Source organism: Protopterus annectens, chromosome 4.part1 (assembly GCF_019279795.1).
Source record: "Protopterus annectens isolate FY-2018-M chromosome 4.part1, PAN1.0, whole genome shotgun sequence".
In the NCBI taxonomy this organism is placed as follows: Eukaryota; Metazoa; Chordata; order Ceratodontiformes; family Protopteridae; genus Protopterus; species Protopterus annectens.
In genome coordinates, this window is record NC_056734.1 from 307,858,879 (window position 1) to 307,872,507 (window position 13,629).

Below are 13,629 nucleotides of genomic sequence, written 5' to 3' on the forward strand. Positions count from 1 at the left end.
TTTGAGGCATGTGGTCATTCAGCTGGTAGGTTGCAGTGTGTGCATAAATGATAAGCTCTACCTTGGTAAGGTATCCTTGACCACTGTAGACTGTTGAGTTGACATTGCTGGATGTAGGAGGATGTTAGCTCCCTTGCACATGTGATGCTGTCAAATGTGGTCTCCTTAGGTTTCTGCCTAGAGAATAAATAGAAATGACAAGATATGGTATCTCTGTTTTGTTTTTCTTCTTTTTGTTTTAGTTCTTTATTGAAGAGACTGCCAGGATGTTTATACAGAAGATGGCATTTCCTAGGAGAGGGCCTCAAACGACAAATCATTTGCAGGAATTAGAGGGCTTTTAGAAATTCAAAGATAAGGCAATAATACAAAAATTACTAACTTGCAGACACTATAATGTGTTCAGAAACAGTGTGATGAGTTCTGTTCCCCATTGTCTGTCCTTCATGTATTATTGTCTCAACCCGCTCATTCATGATTCTTTCCTATTGCTCTGTTTTCTATGCTTTTTAGTCTAACTACACCTCTCAAATTATTTTTTATATCCCATTTAATTGCCAGGATATTCCTCCATTTTAAGAATTTATTCCGAAAAATATATAGCTAAAGTTTGTTGGCAAAATACCTCTTCAAGTATAATACATACATGTAAAAAAAATATATATATATATATATATATATATATATATATATATATATCGATGTCAGTTAAAGCAAACCTTAAACCTGTCCTCACTTCATTAAGAGTATTAATTGATTTATCACTTATCTTTTAACTGTGTTAATAAACACCTGTAAGATTGCAATATATAAATATTAAGATTAAAACAATAATGCTTCTATTCAATGTCTGCATTCTCTATAAAGCAACACATTGTTTAATGCTGTTAAGAGAGTATTAGCTGGATCAGGGTTGTCATTACATCCAAATGAATGTTTCTAACAGTGTTTTTGCTCAACAGCCTTGAAGTATTACAAAATATTCTTTATCTCTTGTTGGCAGGCTACAAGTCCAAAGGCCACTTAAAAGAACATGTAGGTCATCATGACAACAATGTTACTCTACTACATATGTTTTTGAACTGTCCACATATGCACTTAATGCGGAAGCTTATACCAAATATAATAAAACAACTAGGAATTCTTAATGAAAAGTTTTTCTTTAAATTTACAATACCACATCTTATTCCAGGACAGCCATATTTTACTCCCTCTATTTTTTTTCTCTTGAGTTATATTTTATTTACCATTGGATTAAATTAAAAGACATCAGGTAGTTTTGGAACAGTGGTTCTTGAATACCTTAGGGAGTACAAATGTCTATCTACTTAAGAAATATTTCTCAGACTGGCCACGTGTGGAGAGTGTTTTTTAAAATATTACTAAAGCAAGTGCACATCCCTTGGAAAAGAAACAATTTACATTCAAATTTCAATAAACATGAAGATATGCATGTAGTGCTACATTATTGTTGTTATTGCTATAGTTATTAGTCATTATTATTATTATTATTATTATTATTACAGTATTCTGCTATTGCTGTAGTAACCTTTGTCAATTATATAACCCTGTTGTAATTCTCAAATTCATTTTTTTTGCATTTTTTCCACCATGCTTGCTGTTCCTTTATTTACATTATAGTTCCAGTTTGATTAATCAATAAATAATTGATCTAGATATTACTTATAAAATCTGTTTTAATGACTGCAGCTTATAGCATTTGTCATTAAATGTTTTAATGACCTTATTAATATCCATTAATAACAAATTTGACAAAACTTCTACATTTATGTTGAGTTTATTACACTAACTAGAAGGCTTATTGAATTTTTCTCTTGGAGTCTCAGCTTAAAATTCCAATAAAACTTGTTTGAATGAGTTGTTGGGTAGGAATATGACTGCAGTCATAGAGCTGTCCACATTTTATTCCAACAATCAAAATTGAGTCTCCTTATACAGACAACAGGAGTTTCATATAACTCCACAAAGCTTTCTTCCACATGCAGGATTGAAATCATTCTCCCTTTTTGGGCTTCAGAGATAACCTCCAGGATTATTATTTTAAGAATACCTTCAGACAATCCTAGCACTCTGAGGAGACTCTTCTTATCTTTTCCTGTCAAGTCTAGTATCAGAAATCCAACCTTAAAAGTATTGTGACCATGATGTAACTACAAATGCAGCTGATGCCCGGACTTCATCTCTTCTCCTGCTTCCCAAATTGTCCTTGTTAAAAGGTAAGCTTCCCAGATGCAGCTGATGCCTGTGACTTCATCTCTTCTCCTGCTTCCCAAATTGTCCTTGTTAAAAGGTAAGCTTCCCAGATGCAGCTGATGCCTGTGACTTCATCTCTTCTCCTGCTTCCCAAATTGTCCTTGTTAAAAGGTAAGCTTCCCAGATGCAGCTGATGCCCGTGACTTCATCTCTTCTCCTGCTTCCCAAATTGTCCTTGTTAAAAGGTAAGCTTCCCAGATGCAGCTGATGCCCGTGACTTCATCTCTTCTCCTGCTTCCCAAATTGTCCTTGTTAAAATGTAAGCTTCCCAGATGCAGCTGATGCCCGTGACTTCATCTCTTCTCCTGCTTCCCAAATTGTCCTTGTTAAAAGGTAAGCTTCCCAGATGCAGCTGATGCCCGTGACTTCATCTCTTCTCCTGCTTCCCAAATTGTCCTTGTTAAAAGGTAAGCTTCCCGGTAGTACAAATTTCAATGTGTTTTTCCTCAGGCTTAGCAATCCTAGCATCACTTGAGCAATCTTGAGCACACAGCCACCATTCCCATCCATGTTGAATAGGTTCTAGATACTACTGCCCAACTGCATTTAAGTGACTGAAACCAGGATAATGACAGATCCTTAAGTTTAAGGTCTGAAGGATCAAAACCCATCTGTAGAGTTTCGGGTTGCAGTCTTTTTGCTGGTGAAGCTACAGAGGAGGGGCATGAGCCATAAGCAATGTAAAGTCTCTTCCTAATGAAGTTACATTTTAGCATGGTGAGGGCCAATATGCTATTTTTATAGGGGGTTCATATGTGTTTACTAGGCTAACAACCACATGGGCCTTTTTCAGCCTACAATGCATCCCATCCCTTTGTAGCTGAACATTTGTCAGCATTGCTGAATATTCTACAGATGTAACAAATAGTGTTTTTGTCCCATCTATGGCTTGAGACATGTCTGCACCTATTCCTACTTCAAAGGCTTTTGGGAGTACCAATCATTCTTTGGAAAAATATGGGCTATAAGTATCGGCTCCAAACATAACATATCCTTCTGCTGTTTAAAAGCTTGTTCTACTTCAGTTGTCTGTTAAACTTTCAAAGGTGCCTTGCCCTTGGCCAGATCAGTCAGGGGCAACAATGGTAAAAATAAAAAGGAATAACATTATGATCATAGTTTAGCCCAAAAAACTTCAGCTGCTCCTTAATTATTGATATTGGCCAGTTTTGTACTACTATAGTTTCACTATCCCTTGGCCTGTTATATCACTCAAACATTGCACTTCTGTCATGCATGACATGCACTTAATCCATCTTAATCAAGGGAATATAAAACAGCTTGGACATTAAAGATACAGATTTCCCAATACCCAGAAAATATTGCCAAATGACTGTGGTAGGCATCTACATGTCTGTTATGGGGTCAATCAGAAGATGAAATGCTGCAAGTGCTCTGTTAGTACAAAATGTAGCATTATGTAGCAAAAGTGTAATCTGGTATTGAGTGATTTGGTTTTGACAACAGCCCTTATGCAGGTCCAAAAAAAATAGAGTCCTTGTGTTACCCTAATCTTCTATGAGTTCATTCACTTGGAACATGAGATGTGAATCATATTTGGACATACTATTTCATTTTCTGAAGTTATTGTAGAACAATATAGACTCATCATGCTTCTGAACCCATATAATCACACTGTCCAGTTGTCTTTGGGATTCTTCTATGACACCAGGTGTAAGCATTCGCTGTACCTCTGCCCTAACCAAGGTACTGATAATGTAATATCTGGTATGACTTTAGGGTTCTTCCTCACCAAGAATGGCTTTTCTGTTAGGTTTGATTAAACCAATTCTTCCAAGCAATTCTGAAATTTTTTAAATTAATTAATTAATTAATTGATTGACATTTGGTAGAGACCTGGGGAGAAAAGCTCCACAATAGGAAAACATTGTATATATAGCAAAGCATATGATATACATTTAATATATGGATTACCAGCAAAAATCAAGACAATCATATGATATGCATTTACAATTAGCTTAAAATTAACAAAACACAGGCAAGACAAGCAGCGTATTTAAAGTGAAGGTAAATGATATGAATAAAGTAAGCATGTGTTTATACATAAGATAAGATTTACATCATTAGTCTTGGTGTAATATGTATATAAATCTCTGACAGTAAAAGAAAAAGAACGGTGATGTAAGTGAGAACAGAGGAAAATATAAGAAAGGATGCATGCAGGAAAAGTCTTTTTTAAGGGGAAGGTATAAATAGAGCAAAGGCATTACTGGTTAGAAAAGAAAAGTTATGGAAAAATTCAGTTAACCATGGCAAAAAGTATTGATCTTTCTAGAGGGGATAGAAACATGACTCTGATATCTATGTGTAAGGCATTCCAGAGCTTTGCAACAGTGTATGAGTATAGACACTGTCCAGCTTTTTTGTTTGGTCTGTACAAGGTTATTAGTTGCTTGTCTTCTGATCAGAGAGCCCTAGTGGGTATGTAGGTTTGGAGAATTGAGCTTAGTGCAGGACAGTTTTGGGGCTGATGTATAACTTTGTAGGCTATAGTTATTTGTAGATAGTTTAGGTGCTGTGGATATTCAAGCCAGTTTAGGGTACTAAGAGCAGTGCAGTGATGCATGTTGTAAGGAGCGTCTATAGCAGATTTATCAATTTTGTTATAACATGATTCAAGCTTATTTTTTACAGTAACCTGTATATTAAACATAATGGGAGCTCCATATAGTATAGAGGTGAGCAGGTAGGTAGTGGCCAGTGTTGTTTTGGTTGTTGTGTCCATAAAGTTTCATATCGATATACTGTCCCAAGTTTGAAATGTGTTTTCTTGATTGTATTGTTTATATGTAAATCAAAGGTAAGTTTATTATCTAGGGTCATTCTTAATAGTTTGGCATTTTAAACTACTTCAAGTTCAGTATTATTTAGTGAGTAAATCTTGAAGTCGATTGAGAGCGATTTAGGTAAAAATAGGAGTTTGTTTTTATTGGGGTTCAGCAAAATTCAAGCACTGTTTTGCCATGTTTTTATGGAGGAGAAGGCAGTTTGGGTTATATGCTGAAGGTGAGTTATATTATTGGAGGAGGAGATGATGGTAGAATTATTGGCCTATTGGATTAAGGAGCTTTCTTGGGAGGCAGTGTGAAGGCTATTTATGAAGGCATTGAAAATAAGAGGTCCAAGAATAGATCCTTGCATAACTCCTGTGTTGTTAGTTAGATTGTGGGAAAAACAGATCTGCCATTTAACACTTTGCTGCCTGTCAGTTAAGAAGATGGAGAACCATTGTTGAGTGGATAGAGAAAGACCAAGGAATGAGAGTTTTTGTAAAAGCTTAGGGTGAGAAACAGTATCAAAGGCCTTGGAAAGATTTAGAAGTATTACAGAAGTGATTAATCCAGAGTCTCTTGCTTTGTTAATTGTTTCTGTAAAGGTGATAAGTGCAGTAGTGGTACTGTGTGATGGCCTGAAGCCATGTTGGGTAGATGTAAGTAAATTGTTCTGAAGAATGTAGTCAAGTAGTTGTTTACATATGCATTTTTCTAACAACTTGGATAGGGAGATAGGATAGCGATGTGGTGGTAATTAGTTAATTCATTACATTTACTCCTTTGTGTAAAGATATTATGATAATTTTTTTCCAAAGGGTGGGGATGTATGATTCTGTGATGGATGGGTTGATGAGAATGCTAACTGGGTTAGCAATAGAATCTGCAGCGAGTTTCAAGTATTTGGAGAGGAGGTTGTCAGTGGAAGGAGAACATGGTTTTAATTTGTGAAGTAGTTTAAGTATGTCATTAGCAGGCACTGATTGCAGAGAGAGGCGAGGAAGATGAAGGTCAACTATAGAAGTGTTTTGTGGGGGAAAGGAAGAAGATGGAGAGCATTTAGGTGTTTTAGATGTTGTTTGAGAAGGAGGAGGGCTTAGATTATTTGTGGAGTTAGGATTTTTGAGTTTGGTAGGATAACTGACTAATTTAAGTATGCTTTCTATAAAGTGGATATTAAATGTGTCTGCTATTTGAGATAGAGATTTATGGGATTTCGTTGGAACCTGGGATGATGAGTGAGCAGATGGTGTGCCAACATTTTTTAGGGTTGTTTTTATGGGAAGTTAGCTGTTGAGAGCAGTACTGCTTCTTATTATTTACCATTTTTTTGCTTGGCTGCATAATTGTCTACAGTTTTGAAGGTTTATATCCCGTTTGTACCTTTGATATTCTCTCCAGGCTCTATCCCTTATTACTAGACAGTTTTCAGTTGTTTTGGCAACAAAGGTGCGTGATTGGTTTTAGTACTTCTGGTATGAAGTTGGGCTAGGTTATTGAGGGTATCAAGAAATAAATTGTTGAAATCGGTGACATCATCATCTAAGGGTAGGGTTTTTAATAGGGACCAGTGTAACTATTTAAGGATTGTGATAAATAGTTGGTTAAAAAGTCGGATAAGTTGTGGGAGGTTTTACTGTAATGGTTTTTGGTTGAGTGTGTATAAGAAGGAAGGAGGTCACTTAAAATATATGGAAGGGTCCCAGAGTTTGAGTATTTTTTGGATCTGAACCAAGGATCTAGTCCAGAATAGATCCTTGGTTGCAATTTTTCTGAATCCTAGTTGGTGTAGTAATGTGTTGTGTGAATCCATAGAAATTCAAGCTGCTTTCTGGGAATTCTGAATTAAAATTTTGTCAATTAACATTAATGTCACCCATGATGATTGTTTCCTTATAAATATTTTGTGAAATCCAGGATATGATATCTTCTAAGATTGGAATGTTTTTCCCAGGTGGAATATATAAGACAACTATACATAGTTGCTTAGTGTTATTGATTATTAAGGTATCTATGAAAATGTCAGTGGTACAGAAAGAAAGAATGGGCTTGGGGTACAGAAGTATTGTGAAAGAGTTGGACTAGATTAAGGGTACCCCTTCACCCTTTTTTTTTAGTTTGGTCTGCTCTTATCATACTCTAACGTTTTGGGAATAGTTTATTATCTTGAATGTGTGGCTTTAACCATGTTTCTGTGACAGCAAGTATGTCTGAGGAGTTTTGAGTTAGCAAAGCATAGAACTCTGTTGTTTTGTTGCAAATACCGAGTAGATTGAGTAACCAGGAATACATTTTTAGGGGTTTATTAATTAGTTGTAGAATTCTAAGGAATTTTTGCTGTTTGCTAACATTATTGTGATAAAACCATTTTGTTTATGAGGAATTACAATAGTGAATAGTGGTTTGGAATACATTAAATAATATAAGCAATACAGAATGGATTTGTTAACTGTTTTGCAGGGACTGTCAGCAGACAAAGATAATTTGAAGGCGTCTGGGCTTGATACAGACATTGGTGGCAGTTGTGAGGCTGAGATTAATCCTCAAATGATTTGCAATCAGTTATTTGTAAAACTTACCAGGGCCATGAAAAGTCTTAGAACTAATGTATGGCACCTACAATTATTTAAAGCCTACAAAACTATAAAGGGATCACTTCACAGGGCTCAGAATAAGAATCCAACCTTTGGTTAGTGTACCTGAAGATATCTTATTACAAGAATGGTGCACTGCACAGCAAGATGCATCTATGAGGTTTGTGGAAATTGTGATCTCATATTATGAACGTATTATTGCTCAGACAATTATGGAGGTCAGGTCCATTTGTGAGGAGGTCAAGGGAAACCTTTCTTTACTCCTTGTTTTCAGAAACTGACTCAAGAACTTATAAGTTTGGATAAGCAACTAAAAGAAAAAAAGATTCACAAGTTCAATAGAGATTTGGGGGATTACAATAGGGGGAAACCCTTTGAATCCTACAAGAAGTACTAAGAATATTACATTTGTTAATCAGGGTATTTCAAATTCATTAGACAAAAAGAAAATATATACATCTATACTTAAAAAACTAAGGGTAGTGCCAGTGAAAATTCAAGCGATGAGTCTTCCTCTATTACAGGTGTGAACAGTGAACACACACAAATGTCAACAGTGCCCAAAAGGAGGAATGTTTCTACTCCTTTAGGGCTAACAAACATAGGGGTGGAAGGAAACAAATACAGCAGTCAATGTAGACACTCTTTTGGAACTGTTACTCCCAAGTTAAGTGAACCATGTAATTTATGCGATATTTCATCAGTGTCTTTATGTGAAAAAGAAATACAAACTGGTTAAGTTTAATTAATTTTTTTCCTGTTTTTTTTTTTTTTTGTTCCTGAAATACCATTGTTGATGATGTCATGCCCTTTTATCAGTTATTAAATTTGAAATTATTCTTTGAGGGGGATGATTTCTCTCAGAAATCTACTGATTTCAGGTAACACAAATCTTCCTTTATGCCCCCTATGAATAAATGTCTTTCAGTTTTTCAAGATTGTGTGTAAACGATTTTCACTTTGATAGAGGGGAGTTCAGGGCATCTAAACATAATCTGTCCCATAGTGAACAACATGTCCTTATGAATCTTCAGAATACCAAAAAGCTGGCAATTTTGCCATCAGATAAGGGTGGGGCCAATGTTGTTATGGATTGGGTATTTTATATATCCAAAGCGGAGAGACAACTGTTGGATAGTATGTTTTATATGAAGTTGGACCCTTGGACCCAACAACACGCTTCAAGAAAGAAATTGATGTCTTTTGAATTACCACATAGGCGGCAGCCCCCTTAATACAGAAGAGATCTGGGGACCCAGGTAGATAGTAATCTCTCCTTTGACAATCATATTGCCAAAGTAGTTAGGAAATCCTTCGATGTGGCCCATCTAATTACTAAGGGGTTTGCATCTAGAAATAAATAGGTTATAGTGCCCCTCTACTCATCACTCATCAGACCCATCATAGAGTACAATTCCCCATTTGGGATGTACCTCACAAGACACTTCCAACAGCTTGAAAGTCCACAAAAGCACCTCATCAAGAGGATTACTGGCCTCAAACATATGTCCTATGCAGCCCGACTGAAAAAACTCTGTAAAAAAGCTGTACTCAATGGTATATCACTTATTCAGAGGTGATCTCTGCCTGACTTATAAAGCCATGTCCAACTCAGAATTGATCGACATGCTCCACCTAAAAAATCCAAGTCACTGCGAGCCACGCACACTAGTGAGCTAAACCTCACCATAACAATAAATAGAACATGCTGGAGGGATAGATTCCAGTCACGGAGACTCCCCATGCTTTGGAAAAAAATTCCTAACTACATTAGGCAGAGCCCCTCACTAACACTCTTCAAGAGAAACCTTGACAAGTGGATGGGTAACAGAAAGTACACCCCTGGGATCACTTCATTGGCTCTGCTTGACAGAGGCTCAGTTAATTAATCAATGGGGCAGTGAAAACCGACACACTCTGGCTAGGCTTATAAATGCCCTCAGGCAGATAGCCTAGTACCTACCTATGAACCTATGAATCGTGCCTTTGAGGAGGGCATTATTACTAAATCAGATCTTTCTCATCTGACCATATCTAATCTACAGCAACAGTATCTTTACTTATTACCTAAAATTCATAAGGATCCCTGGAAACCACCAGGTAGACCTATTGTATCCAGCAGGGGATCACTTACGGAGCCATTGTCAATATATCTGACTAAATATCTTAAACCATTATTGCAATGTGTGAGATCTAGATTACAAGATACAACTGAATTCCTGAAGATTGTTTCAGAAACACAGATGGAAGAAAGTTGGGTAATGTGTACTGTGGATGTAACTGCCCTATATACGAATATACCTCATTAGGGAGGGCTCACAGCATTGAAGTTTTGGCTCAAGTTAGGCTTCCCTTTATGCCCCAGGATTTAACATATTCTTATTATGCTTAGCAGAACATGTATTAACCAAAACTGTGTTTTATTTCAATGGTGAATGCTATTGTCAAGTGAAGGGAACCGCGATGGGGGCATCTTTTGCTCCCATTTATATAGACTTATTCATGGGATACTTGAAAACACAAATGATATATGATGTCAGCCATAATTTATATTAGTCAGAAATGGCATTTGGCGTAGATACCTTGATGACTGTTAGATGATATGGAAGGCAGATGTCAAATATTTGGAAGAATGTGTGGGCTATCTTAATAATAACAAATGGGGCATACATTTTACAGTCCATCATGATTATAATGAAAAAAAAATTTTGGATGTGACATTATCCAGGAATATAGATCATACATTAAGGAGTACTGTTTATCATAAATATCCAGAGTATAACTCTCTTTTGCATGCTTCAAGTTTTCATCCCAACCATAACGTTAAAAACATTCCTAAATCACAATTTTTACATGTCAGAAAGGTTTGTTCAGCTGATCAATGTTTTGAATATCATACACAGGATCTGACTAATAGGTTTATATCTCAGGGTTATGATTGTAGGAATGTGGACACGGCCAGTAAATGGGCTTCTCAACAGGATAGACATAAACTATTTGAATATCAGGATAGGGAGCGCAGTGATAGTTCTGCTATCAGACTAACCATCACATCTGGTCATAACACTGGCCATCTAAGACAAATTATTAATAAATATCGGGATATATTATGTACAGATCATAAATGATCACAAATACTCACAACCAGATGTATGTTCTCATATCACAGGGGCAAAACACTTGGGTCTTATTTTAATCATTATAAACATAAACCAAATTTATTGAATCAACAAACTACATTATCTGGAAACAAAGCAGTAGGGTGTTATCTGTGTGATCATTGTTTAGACTTCAAAACATACCTACAGAACAAACAATTTTCTAGTAAAAATACCCTTCGGGTGTATGACATTGAATTTCTAAGCAATTGTAGTTTGGATTGGGTTATCTATCTGGCAACTTGCTCTTGTGCAGCATTTTATATTGGGCAAACATCACGCACCTTAAGAATTTGTATTTCAGAACACCTAAGTGATATAAGAAATAAAAGGCAATCTAATGCCTTATATAACATTCTACTAAACATCCAACAGCTGAATTTAGATTTATTGCTGTTGATAAAATCCAGGGCGATAGAACAAATAAGACTAGATGGCATAGTTTACTTATTAAAAAAGAAAAAAAGCTGTATTATTAAGCTGGGTGTGCTATTTAGCCCAGGTTTGAATGAACATTTATAAATTAACCAATCAGAAGATTTCTGCATGCATTTGTATCTTAAAATGACTATGGTATGTGTATTGTCTCCACTGAGGAAGGCAGGTATACTGCTAAAACCAGTTTGGATTATGGGATCATGCTTTCGGCATGATCTCTTGTTGAATTGTTGAATTTCAGGATAGTGCTACTATCAGTATTGTAATAAAGGTATATTCCACACTTGACTGCTGACCTTCTTTGCACTTTGGACTTTACTATTTTGGCCATTTGCACCTGCTGTACTTGTGGATCTGTTGCTAGACGTTGGGTGGATTTCCCCGCAATGGGATAGTACAGAGTAGAGGATGAAAAGGTGGTTATAGAGAGTTGGTTTTATCATAAGCTTTAGTTTTGAGGGGAATAGTGGTTTAGGTGTAACAGAAGATTGACAAATTTTGTATTTAATGAATAATAGTATATTGAATCATAGCGGCTGGATGATATACTAGAGTAATTGTTTGTTTGCTTTTTGAGGACTGTGTTGGATGTGGCTGATTTTACTACCCTAAGGAATTTTTGGGGTTTGATTGATGAAGAATACGTGTTGTTATTTTCTTCTTATGTTATTCTTTGATACCGGTGTATCTGCATTATTTGCACTGCATTTCTATCATGATCTGAAATTTGTAATTTCATTTAGGCTGCACTTGTGTGGTCCTAAATGACAATAACGTTTCTTTCATTAATCTTCAGAAGAAAGAGAGATAGAGAAAGGCAAGTAAGGAGGAGTGTGATAGGTATGTTGTAGGACATGATGGTGGACTATATTAAGTAGTAGACAAGTATGGTATTTGTAGTGCGAGAGAGCATTAATTGGAGCTAAAGCATGGAGGGCAAAGTGTCACCAGGTTACTGAAAGTGAATCTTTTAGAGCAGAGTAAGAAATTATATGTGGTGTGACGGGTTCCCTTCAGAATATCGAAGGATTAAAACTTTGAATTTCATATGGTTCAGACCATATGATCAAAGTTTTAAAACTTTGAAATTCTGAACAGAGATTTCCATAGAGCGTGGAATGGGAGATTTTTCCTTTTCCTCGCTGTAGTACGATCTCAGAGTTGGTATATTTAAGTAGGGGGTTGTGGTTTTCTTTTCTTCTTGTGTTGATTTTAGAATATCAAAGTTTTGAAACTTTGATTATATGGTCTCAACCATAAGAAATTCGAAGATTTAAACCTTTGATATTCTGAAGTGAATCCAGTGTGACTTGGCAGGGGTATGAGGATGTGTATGAATGGGTGCAATGTAAAATGGGAGGTCAAGGTAAGTATAATTTAATTGAAGTGGGGGTGGTGCTGAGCCATGATAGTGTAAGAAGCAACAAAAAACAATCAGATTAATAAGTATGTCTAATAGAAACACAGAAAAACACTAAGTGAGCTGTTCTGGACAGTAGTTTTGGTCTATGTCTCTGGTGTCTATGTGTGTTATAAAAAAAGAAGTGAAGAGGGTTAAATGGGGAAGTAGCTAAGAGCAACTGCAAAGTATGGTAGAACTTCTTTTATTTCTTGTTCCATAGATATGGATAATGTTTTTCCTATCTCAGATTCAGGACATGTTGTAGAAATCTTAACTTATGCAATCACACAACAGAAATGTATACTTCTTTACAATTTTTTAGAACATTTATGTGTTTTAACTGTTCTGTTTTCATTTTCCCTGGTTGTCACATCTTATAATTAATTGACCACCTATTTTCTTCAGCATTAATGGGAGATAGGAAATTCACCCCAGGGATCATGTCAATTGTCCTGTTAGACAGGGGAGCAGGGAAGCAATAGCCAGGGAATTGTTATGGCTAGGCTTGTATAGGCCCTAGGGCCGACAGCCTAGTACCAACCTATGAACCTCTGAACATCAAGAGGTTCCACATTTCATGGTATTTGCTCTCAACAGTGAGTACTAACACATGCACTTCATATCTTGGTTGAATTTTCTGAGAAAATATTTTTGTAATATGCTCTGTGTTGTGCCTTCTGTTTTCCCAGCATATGTTCCTTTACTATAGGCACTATAATTCTTAACATGCACTGTGAGTCACTCTCTTGTCTAGTTCATGTTTTATTTGGTTTACTTTACTCTTAAACTCCAACTTATGTCTCTGACTGGCTTGTCTGTATGTTATATATGTACACTGATACATGTACCTATACATACCTATATAGATATGTGTGTGTGTGTGTGTGTGTGTGTGTGTGTGTGTGTGTGTGTGTGTGTGTGTGTGTGTGTGTGTGTGTGTGTGTGTGTGTGTGTGTGTGTACATCTCTTTC

General features: G+C 36.2%; 1 protein-coding gene across 2 annotated transcripts in view; it reads left to right on the forward strand.

The window, feature by feature from the left end:
* Positions 1 to 13,629, forward strand: part of LOC122800842 (probable GPI-anchored adhesin-like protein PGA55) — an 813,969-nt gene that overhangs the window by 316,286 nt on the left and 484,054 nt on the right. The gene's annotated exons all lie outside the window — the stretch shown is intronic.